This window comes from Lagopus leucura, unplaced genomic scaffold (assembly GCF_019238085.1).
Source record: "Lagopus leucura isolate 7727_CA_CO unplaced genomic scaffold, USGS_WTPT01 Super-Scaffold_100001, whole genome shotgun sequence".
NCBI classification, from domain to species: Eukaryota; Metazoa; Chordata; class Aves; order Galliformes; family Phasianidae; genus Lagopus; species Lagopus leucura.
Window position 1 is genome coordinate 76,066,131 of NW_024962262.1, and position 13,220 is coordinate 76,079,350.

Consider the following 13,220-nt stretch of genomic DNA (forward strand, 5'->3'; position numbering starts at 1 on the left):
TAGAAAAGTACTGTTGATACCAGTTATCTCGTTGTGCCATTTATATCATTATTTTACTCTCTTGAGTCCTACTTTCATTTTCAAAATTCATTTGCACAAAGAAAGAACAAAATTTCATAAACAATAAGTAAAGCTTTTTTTTAATTCTTTTAATTCTTTTTTTTTTTTTTTCTTTTGCTGAGCGTGCTAGTAATGTAGAATAATGCTGATGTAATTTTGAATAATTTTGTAGTTGGAAATCATTTATTTAGAATACAAGTGAACTATGTTAGTTTTTAATAGGAAAAAAATGCAGATAGGTAAGAAAAAAATGGTATTCACATTCCATATTAGGTGAGCATCTTGGATATACTATTTCAATAATTGTTGTTTTTAACTGCTGCCCTCTTTTCCATATTATTATGAGTTTGGATTCATGCTACGTTTTGGTCCTTGAATTGAGACAAATTTCTGTTTTGTTTTTATTTTTAACTGGGAGCTATAAGATGGTCTTCATTTTGTTGTATTTAATCCAAAGCAGAAATGAAAAAAAATATGTCTGATTTAAACATATTTACTAAGATCACTGACACTGATTCAGATCTGGAAACTTAATACTGACTCGACTCATCCATATGTTGTTTTAACTATAGAAATATAGGTAGGTGTAGTTCCAGCATAGTGAATCAAGGAAGTATTTCTGTCTGCAAGTATAACCTGTATATAAGCTATTTGTTATTCCCAGTCTGCCTTTTCCCATTTTTCATTTTGTTGTGTTTTTTCTTGTTTTGTTTTCTGTTTTGTTTTGTTTTATTGGCGGAGGCAAGTAGGGATGGAAGGGTGTAAATTGCTTGCTTTCCTGCATTCACATCTGATAATATCACAATCTTTATGATTTCCACAAGTGTTCCAGTAGATTTTGTATAGTTGTAAATCCATTGCACCTTGGAAGCACATCTATATATCATATAGGAGCGTCTCTAAAGAAAGAAAACAACATTTATCATAGGACTGCAATTAAAAAATATTAAAACATTCCCAGACCTTGTTTCAGATTAACACCATGCATTTAAAAAAATGTTAATTGAAAGAAAATGATATTACCTCCATACTGAACTCTACTATCTTTTGTTGTATACAGTGTCCCTTAGGTAGTTTCCAGATGTCTTAGTAGTGCGTATATTACTTTTCTGTGATGACCCTGACGACTGCTTTTCCAGTTCCCTATGGAGAAAAACAAGATACTGTCCTCCTGATGACACACTCTTCACTTATTTCTTGAAGCTGCTTTTTTTGATAGCTTTATACTAATAGCTACTACACTGATTTATATTTATAATAATATTTTCTCCTGTCTTCACAAGATGTGGCTCTGTATCTGTGTGAACAGCAGAATGCTTCTATTTCGATTTTCAAATATCACTTGGAAGCCAGATGCAGGTGCAAATTCTGCTTCTATTATCAGTTTTTAGATCAAATAATGAAATATATTTTAAAACTTCAAATGCTTTACCCACATAAATAGCTCCAGAATTTGTTTTGTTTGCAATATTGTTCTTTGTATCAAGTTGTTGAGTTACAGTTTCTGAAATTCTATCATTTGCTAACTGCAATTAAGCACATAAACACTGGTAACAAATTAGAATATTTTAAAATGCTCCTTCATTTAATTTAATTATACTACCTCTAGGCCCTTAAAAATCATGAGAATGATCTGTTTCACAGTACTGTTGGTGTCCCTTTCCCATTAGTACTGACAAATGAAAGAACACAGTAACATGATACTTTGTAAATTAACTGGCCTGAAAGTTCCTCGTTAAGATTTTCTTAGAACTCTGGAAAGTTTTAGTAATTAGCATAGTTAAATAATCACTTTGTTACATTATTAAAACAAATAATTATTTTTTCTTTACCAGAATCTCTCCAACCCATTGCTAAATAATTTAAGATCATGAAAATTTAACATTTTCTCAGCACAGGATTACATGAATAATTTTTTACTAGATTGGTAAATTGACCTTTGCTAGAAGTACAAAGAATGCCTTTATGCTCTATTATTTGCCTTTCATATGTGAAGCTTCAGTTAACAGTTCTTGGATATTGAACCGAATATAAAATATAGATATCAGTTCCTCTGTATACAAATAAATTTATAAAATATTAATAACAGCTTAGAAATAGTTTTGTCCTTTAACCAAGCAGTGTTGAGCTGACAAAATTACCTTAAGCCAAGAAATAATGACATCTGTCCTTGGTTTATGCAAAACATTGGTGTGAAGCCAATGATAACTCAACAGAACAAGGCATGTTTTTCATTTTCTGCTAGCACTTCCTAGCTCTTCAGTTTTTGGATGGAAAAATAGGTTATGCAGTAAGCAGTGCTCGGTCATCTTTTTTCTGTTTCACCAGTCAGGATGAGATATTGATTTTTAATATCCAATTATGTATTTTCTACTCTCTTTCTAGTATTCCTCTAATGAGGAAAAGTTGGATATAGGTATTTTAGCAGTAATTTCAGTTCCACTTGCTTCTTCTTGAATTTTTGCATATAATTCTGATTTCAGTTGAGAGAAAAATTTGAATAAAAAGAGAACTTTTGAAATCCTAGAATGCCATTAAACATCACTGAAACAAGTGCATTCCCATGTTGTATTTCTTCACTAAGCCCTTGTTAGCTCGATAGCTCATAAGGTGAAGATTCTAGCAGAACACTCATCCATTTTCTTTGAAATATTTATGAAATACTATAGTGCAATGAAATGTCTACTAGTGTGATATGGCAAACAGAAAAAGGATGTACTCTTGTCAGAACATTTCAACCTATTCTATTGGGAAATTATTTCTGTAGAGATATTTTTTTATGGTAAGAGTATTCTTGTTTCATGACATTTAGATAGAACACCTAGAAATCCATGCTAAACCTTTTACTGTTGGTAAACTTCTGTTGCTATTAGAGTCTGTGCTCTCAGAAATAGAAATTAAACTATAACATTATTATTCAGCAAACAGAAGTAGCATTATCCTTGGCTCCAAAAATTACCTCCCTGTGAATGGGAGGATTTCTTATTCAAAAGTTGGTCATGGCTTGGAACCACAAAATGAAGAGCCAAATCCCCTGAAATTCCACAGGACACCCACTAATACAAGTAGAAGCAACCACAATTAGAAGGGTAAATAACACATACTAGTGAGCATACAGGAGCATGATTTCAACACTCACCTTTATGTTTTTTTAAATCTTGCTATAACATACATTCCAGCTAGTAGAAAAAAAAATTATAAGCAATAGAAATATGTTAAAATGCCATATATAAAAAGACAAAGTGGACTCTCAACTGTGAAGTTGTCAAAATAAAAACAAAACAAAAAAAAATTATGATAAATCACCTGAGAAAAAATCCTGGAGTGATCTCCTGGCCCTGGTCTCAGACAGTGGCAGAACTCCCATTGACGTCAGTGGAGAATGATTTTACCTCTGCTTCTCGGCCTGCCTGATGGGAGGAGCATCACAAGATACAACTTCCAGTTGTAATGTCAAGCATCACATAAAATTTCTGTAGCAAGTGCTGTATTCTGTGTGACTCATTTCAAACAAGATATCATGTGGAGCACTCAAAGTTCTCTTACTCGGTACAGATTTCCTTTTGGTGGAAGTACTTTCTTGGGGAGTACTAAGATATTTTGCATTTGCTGGAAGAAATTCCTGTCTCCAAATTATTTCATTCATATTCCAGTTCTTTTGCCAAACTTATGATTTATTTGGGATTGGTAAAAGCAGGATTTCTGAGTAATTTCAGAGCTGCTGCCTCACAACTAGATCTCCCACTAGCCTCTCTGGACTCAGGCAGCCATTGCCTCCGGTACATGACACTTTACTTCTTACAAGGTTTTTGAAAGCATAGAAATCCAGACAAAGCAGGCAGCTGCTAAACTAAGTAACCCCTATGAACACTGATTCATTTTCATAAGGAAAGAAGTTATTTTAAAGGAGACAATAAAATATGTTATGTAAAAGATTCTGAGAACGTTTTTTGGATACTCCATAATTAGTCTCATCTCTCTCCTCTCTCATGTTTTGTTGGATTTTTGTTGTTGTTGTTTTTTGTTTGTTTGCTTTTGTTTTTTAGATTCACAAAATTTGCATTTATAGACCTTTTTTTCTTGTTTGATTTTTTTTTTTTTTTTTTTTTGCCTTCTTAATACATTTGCTCCTCTTTCAAATTTTTTTGTTTTGTGATTCACCTTTATCAGGCCAATGATAGTTAAGCCCAGGAAAGCTTCAGACTTCAAATAAGAAAACTGACTGGAATAAGTCTGAAATAAAACATCTTTATTTTCCTTTAATATCCAACTCCTTCAACCTGTCAATTTCCAGATAAAGGATTTTATGTAAAATGTAGAAAGAATTCTTTTTATAGCTACAAGAGAAAAGAAAGATTTCCTTACGGAAGTAGGATTCGCACAATGGGACAATGCCTGTTTTAATAAGGACTTCAAAAGGCAAATGTGATTATTTTAAATTGTGATTTATGCCTTTGATGTCAAAATGAAAGACAACTACATTTTATTTTGCAAAACAAACTTTACAAAGGTTTATTTTTACTTTCTGTTTGTGTCTGTGATAATGCCGCATGTGTTAATTGAACTGCTTTGTCATATGATGGATTTATTCATGTTCTCAGTGAATCTGTTCTGTTCTCCTTAAGTTAATTCAAACAGTAAGTACTACAAGATAATACATCGCAATGTCCACAGATCCCCCTTTTAACTTAGAGAGTCAACATCCTTGCATGCTTATTTTCTTAATATTTGTAAGTTCATTATAAATTGTTATAAAAGGAACAGGCTGAGAAATACTTCGTGTAGATGTCCAGCCATTCAAAAGATAGAGAAACTTTTTATTTAACTAGACTCATATTTGCTTCTGAGGATGTCCAATTTACCTCTTAATTCAAAATTAATACATGTTTAGCAGGTTATACAGAAGCCTCATAACAATGCTTATTTGTATCCTAGTAAGCTCAGTTAACTAGTTTATTTGTACAGATCTTTCAAATTGGCATGTGCTGAAAGGTAAAATCCTGGACTAACTTTTCATTAAGAACAACTGTCGTTTGAAAATGAGGCCACACAGCTAATATTCCCCAGTTCTTAAACCAGGGTTCATATTTCGCATTTAAATCTTCCACATAGGCAATGCACAGTCCGGTTGGATGAGGTCAAAGTGCAAGACTGTTTTAATTTTCAAGTTGGTTGATATGACTGAATAAGATGTATGTTAAACAAGAAAAGATGCCAAAAATACCTTCTGTTTTAAAATAGGCTGTCTAAGCTTCAAGTACAAGTTCGTGAGTATAGAATCATGGAATCATTAAGGTTGGTAAAGGCCTCTAAAAGACCACCTAGTACAACCATCCACCTACCACCAATATTGACCACTAAACCATGACCCTAAATATTACATCTGCCCTTTCCTGAAACACCTCCAGGAACAGTGATTCCACCACCTCCCTGGGCAGCCTGTGACACTGACTCACTGCTCTTTCTGAGAATGAATTCTTCCTAATATGTGATCAGAATCTCTCCTGGTGCAATGTGACGCTAAAATATAATGTTTCTGGTTCTTTGCTTTTGGTGCTATGATGTTTTGTTTTGGCTTTAGGAAAAAAACAATGTTGATAGCACACTGATGTTTTAGCTGTTGCTGAGCAATGATGCACAAAGCCAAGAACGTTTCAGCTTGTCATGATGCCCTGCCAGCAAAGGGACTGGAGGTGCATAAGGAGCTGGGAGGGGACAGGACAGCTGACCTAAACACACCAAAGGGATATTCTATACCATGTGACATCATGCAAAAACTGTAATACTGTGGGGAGTGAGTCCGGGGTGGGGAGTCACTGCCCCCACACTGGTGGGGTATTTGTTAGTCATCAGTTAGCAGGTGGTCAGCAATTGCATTGTGCATCACTTTTGTAAATATATACATATATATACATAATTACTATTATTTTTCTTTTCCTTTTTTGTCTTAGTAAACAGTTTTTATCTCAGCCGATGAACTCTACATTGTTTTTCTTGATTCTCAACCCCCATCTCTCCAGGAGAGTTGGGAGTGAATGAATTGCTGTGTGATGCTTAGCTGCCTGCAGGTAAAAATACAACAGATGGAATAATGGTTATTATTAAAGTTATATTATTTTTTTAATAAAATATATTTTACTTCTGGAAAAAAAAAAAAATAACTGGTAAGGAGAACATTGCTGGGTGATACTTAAAGAGTATGTGTGAGTTCAGAAAAACATAACAGATGTTATTTTTATGAATCTGCCAAATTGTAGAAATATTACTTTAGTTATGTGTAAATATTATTCTGTCAGCATTTATTTCATAAAATTTATCTCTCTAGATCATATATAATTACTGACAGTGAAACTGATTTTAGACTTGTCATCACATGACTGTAATGAAATGAAATTGTCTTTGGTTTTGGCAACTTTAAGGAATTATATCCTAGATGTGTTTTAATATTTTAAACGATTCACAATGGAGATCTCTTCTGTGAACCTGCAAATCAAAAGTATTTTGCTAACTTTTAACAGAGATATCATCGCTGTAATCTGTTAATTCTGACCTGAAGCTTATAGAAATAAATGTTTCAAAAATTGAACTACATATGGATCAAGCCATGGATACTCTGCTTCCTACGAAATTTAGTTTAAGAGGAAGATTTTGATATTTTTCCTTGATCAGTTTAACAGTCAGTTGCTGGTAGTAAAAGCATTAACAGGCATGGGACTTTACTTTATGGACATGTATGCATTTCTGCTCTTTGGGAAAAATGGCATATTGACAAAATGGTATTCTCTGTGTCTCAGAACACAGAGTGTTCTGAGTGTAAGATAGAGTGTTATGGGTGTTATGGGTGTAATATTTCAAGACAAAAGATCTGGAGAAAAATATATTTTTTCAGAAACAAAACCAGTTTTTTTGGTATAAGACAAAACTTGATGACTTCTAGCTCTCCATCAGTTATTATGGCGGAGAGAGTAGAGTCTGGAAGCCTCAGAAGGCCTAGTAGATGAGATAGATTTGGAGCTTTAGGCAGAAAACTTTAAGATTTAGGAGCACTGGGAAAATATCAAGCTCTGATTAATTTGGCATTAGGGTTCCAACAAAGAGCCTGAAAGCCTTGAGTTCTTCAAAGCTTGTTAGGAAATTCTCAGTCTTTGGGTATTTCAAATCCAAATTGTAAAGAAAGTGTGTTCTTCTTTATTCTAAAAGTTCCCTGAATGTTTTCCAAAATTGCATCGCATTTCTACAAAAAAAAAAAAAAAAAAAAAAAAAAAGGAAAGTTCCCTATGGTCCAATTCCTCATAAGACTGCAGGAAACAGAGTTGAAGTTGATGGAAATATTCAAGTTGGCAAAATTCAGCAAGGCTAAGTGGTATTATTAGGATAGTAATAATATTTCATTTTTGGAAAAAGAGAAATTTTTAAAAGTACTTATATTGAAAAAAATTTCCACCTTCAGTTAGATTTACATTTAATATCCTAAAGTAATGAAAGTTCATTTAAAGTAATCTCTAAAGCAGACTGCCCACTTTTTAATCTAGTCACACTATAGAGTTCCACTAAAGTCAAAATAGAGGCATAAGTTTTAAACGTGTGTAAATTTTTTTTCTTAGATGTATTAAGAATTTATATAATTCACAGGAAAAAAAATATTATTTGTCAATCTAATTTTAGTATTTCACAGATAAGAATAGGTAAAATATGTCTTCTTCCACATTATCTTTATATACTACTTTTACCTGTAACGTTCACATTTCCGCATAGATCCTGAAAGAGAAATTATTGTTTTCTTCTCTCCCAGTAAGACAAAACCCAGAAGAAAACTACATTCTTAGAATCATTGTTTTTGTCCCAAAAGCAGCAAATTCTCTGACACCTCCTTTCACTTCCGTTGCCAGCTCAGTTCTGGAGAGCAAGCTGTGAGGATGGAATTGACAAAGCTCCAGCTATTTTATGCATACAGTAGTTTGGTCCTTTAAAACCTGAATTATGGACCACATTACTTTCTCCTGGAAAATCTCTCAGGAAGGGAGAAGGTATTCCAATGACAACATGAGTGTGAATTTATGCAAAGTATAAGAGGACCCAAAACATTCATTTAGATTTTATTATCAGAACTATCTGTAGGGAACTAACCACTTCATTTTTACACCCTTGAGTCTTGGCACTGGAGTGAATCACCAAAGTTTCACTCTTTGTCTTCCAAACATAGTGTTACTTATTTCACTCTTGCATCATTGCTCAATTCAGGTCTCACTCCTCACAAACAGATTCAGTGCTGATGCTTAGCCTGAGTAACACCTTCTTCTCTAAGTAGTCTTCCACTAAAATCAATATATTAGCAATGGAGTAAAAAATACACAGAGAGGTTAATGCCAGACCTTGTCTCAGAAAATATCAAAGCCACAGAGGAAGAATTAATGCAGCAGAATTTCCATTAATATTGTGGTCAATTTGCTGATTCCACTGACTACTCAGCATTTACTCTCTTCCTTTCCTAGACATGACTTTGCACCAAGAGCCTTTCAGAGTGCCAAACCAGTTCTGGTTGCAACAATTACTTTCTCATCTGCTCCTGCTCAGAAGTTGGAGGCCTTCGTATGCAATTGTCTATTGCTTTATTCCTTTTCCAGAAGTAGTAGAGACGGGTGCCTAGGCAGATCTGAAATAAACCTAAAGGTAGAAGAAGACCATTCTCCAATTCCTGTTATAGATATAACTGAACAACTGGTTAAACAGTAATTTTCTAGCTTCAGAATCATCAAAGAATTCTGATTATAGTGATGAGGAGAGCAACCAAGTACATCTGGCTTTCAGGAGAGTGGAAAGTCTACTTTTATGCCAAAGCTAGCCCATAAAAATCTGGCTCCGTTCCCAGCTTTGTTGGCCCATTAAAAGCACTTTTATTTGACCTTTTTATTAATGCCAGTGTTGTTCCAAGCACACAAGTCTCAGATTGTCAAACAGCAAGAAAATTAAAAGATGGTTTTATAAGAATTGCGTATACAGTAGGTAGCACTGTCCCAAAGTACTAGCTTGTCTGCAACTAGTGAGGGGTCAGTTTGTGTCAAATGTGGATCTTGTGACTTAGGTGTCAAACAGACAATGAATAGATAAAGCAAAGATGTGGTCTCTCTAAAGTGATTATAAGAAATGACAGCATATAATTCAAATATGAATTTTTACTGTGTGATTATTCATGCCTGTCTTATAGTTTTCTTAAGCATGAAATTTTGTTGTTTCCAGTAGTGATATATCTGTCTTATGTCTCTCTCGGTTTACCAAAACAAGCCTATTGTATTTCTTGGAATTTATTACATATAAGATTCAGTGGACTGCTGAATAAGCACAAATATAGTGACATTTAAAATTGAGGTGCTTATGTCATAAAAATATTAACGTCAAAAATATTTTTTATCTTGTTTTTAAGAGGGTTCTTATGTTCATGAGGAAAAATTGAACTGTAAAGTGGAATGTTCAGGTGTGTGTCAGATGAGAACATAAATTTTTTTTCAGAATTCCTTTGCATCTGGGGAGGAATCAACATGAAGTGAGTTATATAGTGTGCATGTATCAAATGAACATTGTGAAATATAAAACATTCTATTTTTTTTAATTCTTCATCCATAAGTTCAAGTCTACAGCTGATCAAGCAGCAAGAATCTCTCTCTTGGAAATTTTATACTGCAGCACAGGGTGACTCAGGAATTTGCAGTGAACAGAGTTAAAGTCATTTGATGAAATCTGGACTATGCTGGTGGTGATTGTAAGTCAGTACTGACTGCTGCTATGTGTCTGGGAAGCTGGAGGGCACACATCTATAGTACTTGGTGATAGGATGCCAGCTGCCAATCTATACAATGTAAAGTAACCTCACACAACCCGCTCCTTAGCAGACTCAGCCAAAAGACTAAACACAGAACGGGCACAGAGACAAAGGTAAACTTTCCAACCCATGTAGCAGTTGCTTAAAACACACATTTCAGTAGGGCGGATAGTGAGAACACCACATTATTGCTGCTGTCCGTGTTGTACTGTGCCTGTGGAAAAACTGAAGAATGGAGCTTCCAGCAGGGCCAGCATGGTATTTCTCATAAACCTCTTTTATGTTCCACCATTGTACTTGTGTTTGGCTGGAAAATGGCAATCACCACTATCAGCTTGTGCCTTCAACATCAGTCACAGGGATTTCTCATCTGAACACAGCTTTGCAATCTATTTTCCTTGGCACCTAGTTAGATATGGAGTTAATATATAATATAAATATAATATAAAATAAATATTTCTTACTTTGGGATGCCACTTTGCATCCCAAAGTAAGGTGAGATTAATGAGGTTAAATCAGCACTGTTTTATTCAATGCCTTTTAACTCTTCTGTTAAATGCTCAGTTTAAATTGGTTGTCTAAGCCTAAGGGCTAGCAAGAGGCCAGCAGAGCTGTGCCCTCCCTCCCTGACCAGCCTCAGCCCTCAGTCAGCAAGCTGGAAAGGGGTGGGATGGGGATGATGACCAGGGTCAGCCACAGCCTAGCCACCACAAGGCACTAATGCCCAGTCACTAGTGTACTCAGCCAGGAAAGCAACCCCTGGAACAAAGGCCAGGTCAGGTCCAGCAACCTTGGAGGAAGAAGATCCAACCCCACACTAAGGCTGTTTTTGTCTCTCTCTTCCAAGGCCACAAGTTGCACTGTCTCTAGGTTGACCCTGAGCCCAAAAAGCCATACCCTGGATCCTTGGAGGTATTCAGGGTGCTATCCGTGCTACAGGATCTTAATGATAAACAACATAGAGAACTGAAACAAGTCTGCTTTTAGTTTTTTTGTCTTCCATGAATGTAAGAGTTACAAGCACTGTGGCCATTTTAAAAGGAAATTTCAATTATTCTTTGGAGAAAACTCTACTCCACAAAAAAGTGCTACTATACATATGAATTAAGGTGTACTAATGCCTTTTTATTTTCTAAACATTGGGTATCAGTCAATTTAACTGATGGCATTTCTTGGTGAGCAGCAATCTGTGATTTACACCTTTTGTACTATAATCCTTGGAATTTTTGCAATATGTAACCTCCCATGCCCTAGAGATTCTAGGGTTTATAATGCTCTCATCAAAATCATGGTCCAAGTGGGAAAAGTTTTGTTACGTATTTCAGAACCTAATGAACCAGATGAAGACAGTTAGAAAAAAGTATTGCAGAGACTCTGGTCTGGATAATGGACGTAGATTAATGGCAGCTTTTCACAAAGACTTGTATAAATTTCCTTTTTTGATAGATATTTATAAAAATTAAATTATTTTTTATTACAATGACCTTATTTCTTATTTTTTATTACAATGATCTTATTCCAAAATGTTGAATACAGTCTGGTCAATCTTGCCTTTAACAAAATTATTTTACTGTTGACCAGAACTTATAATTTCACAGAATCACACAGAATCACAGAATATCATAGAGGTTAGAAGGGACCTCTGGAGATCAGTGAGTCCAACCCTATGTTTCCTAGAGGTTACATGGGAAAGCATCTGGTCATATTTTGAATATCAATAGAAGCAGATTCCACAACCTCTCTGGTCTCTTGCTCCAGTGCTCTGTCACTCTAAAAGTAAGAAAATTTGCCTCTTGTTTGTATGGAACTTCCCTGTGTTTATTCCCATTGTCCCTTTTTCTGTTGCTAAGCACTGTTGAAAAGAGCCTGGACCTATCCACTTGATTGTCACCCAATCATTTGATATTTATAAACACTAATATGATCTCCCCTCAGTTTTCTCTTCTCTGGGATGAACAGTCACAGATCTCTCATCCTTTCCTCACAAGGGAGATGCTCCAGACTCTTCATCATCTCTGTGGCCCTCTGTTGGACTTTCTCTAGAAGTTTTTGTTGAACTGAAGATCCCAGAACTGGATATGGTACTCCAGATATGGCTTCACCAGGGCAGAGTAGATGGGGAGGAGGACTTCTCTTTAACTGCCTGCCACACTCCTTTTAATGCGCTCCATGATACCCTTGGCCTTCTTGGCCACTAGGGCACACTGCTGGCTTATGGCCAACCTGCTACTCACCAGGACTCAGGTCCTTCTCTGCAGAAATCCTTTACAACATGTCAACCCCTAACTCATACTGGTTCAGGCAATTATTCCTTTCCAGGTGTAGAACTCCGCACTGCCCTTGTTGAACCTCATCAAGTTCTTCTCTGTCCAACTCTCCAGACTGTCCAGGTCTTGTTGAATGACAAGCACAGGCTTCTGTGTGTCACCCACTCCTCCCAGCTTTGTGTCATCAGCAAACTTGCTAAGAGTGCATTCTATCTGTTCATCGAGATCATTGCTGAGAATGTTTCGAAATTTATTAGGTTTCTTTTTAACAGGAATGTCTCAAAAGTTACTAGAGAACAGTGCAAATTTACAATGATAATCAGATATCTTTATTCTCAGACACCAGCACTATTTTTCTTCTTCAATGGTCTCCTTTTCCCCTTGAATTTTCTACATGAGATTTTTCTATCCTTAAACAGATTTCAGGCAGAAGATTTTTTGGTTTTTTTTTGTTTTTTGTTTTGTTTTGTTTTGTTTTGTTTTTTTTCTGAACTGACCTTGAAATAATAATTAGAATATATATTTAAAAATATTAAAGTGTAACTGATGCTTGATATTCATTGTTTCTTCTATTTCTGCATTATTTTTTCATTGAAAAAAACAACCAAACAACCAACCAAACAAATATCAATGAAGAAATCATATGACAAACAGGAAGTAGTGAAAGACTTACACAATAGTGAAGAAGTAAATAATATGGTAGTGATAGCTAAGCCTCAAAGTATGCAAAGTTTAATATGGCTTAGATTAGCACCCCAAGGTTCTGGTCCTTATTAAGCACTTGATTTTTAGACAAGAAACTGGACCACGTATCTTTCAATATCAGACTCTCTGGTTAGAATTACAGCATGTCCTGGTTCTTGTCACACTGAAAATATCACAGGTTTAGTTTTCTGCATGGAGAATTTTTCCTTCCCATTCCAGTGTAATCTTTGTAGGATAACAAGATAATGACTACAATTGCATGTGAGTGGATGTGTTACACACAGGATAGACAAGTGCACAGAACCTGAATAAAAGGGGTTCATTACCAGGGGATGAACAACAGAACCTTATAGCTAAATGCCCTGAATTTC

The 13,220-nt window shown here is 35.2% G+C and overlaps 1 long non-coding RNA gene across 1 annotated transcript; it reads right to left on the minus strand.

Annotated features, from left to right (window-relative positions):
• Positions 1-835: 835 nt before the first annotated feature.
• Positions 836-3,459, minus strand: LOC122177271. The gene is made up of 3 exons (XR_006178028.1): positions 3,367-3,459; positions 1,084-1,203; positions 836-959 (listed from the first exon to the last, which is right to left on the minus strand). It is a non-coding gene; the product is annotated as an uncharacterized LOC122177271 (long non-coding RNA).
• Between the last annotated feature and the right edge of the window lie 9,761 nt (positions 3,460-13,220).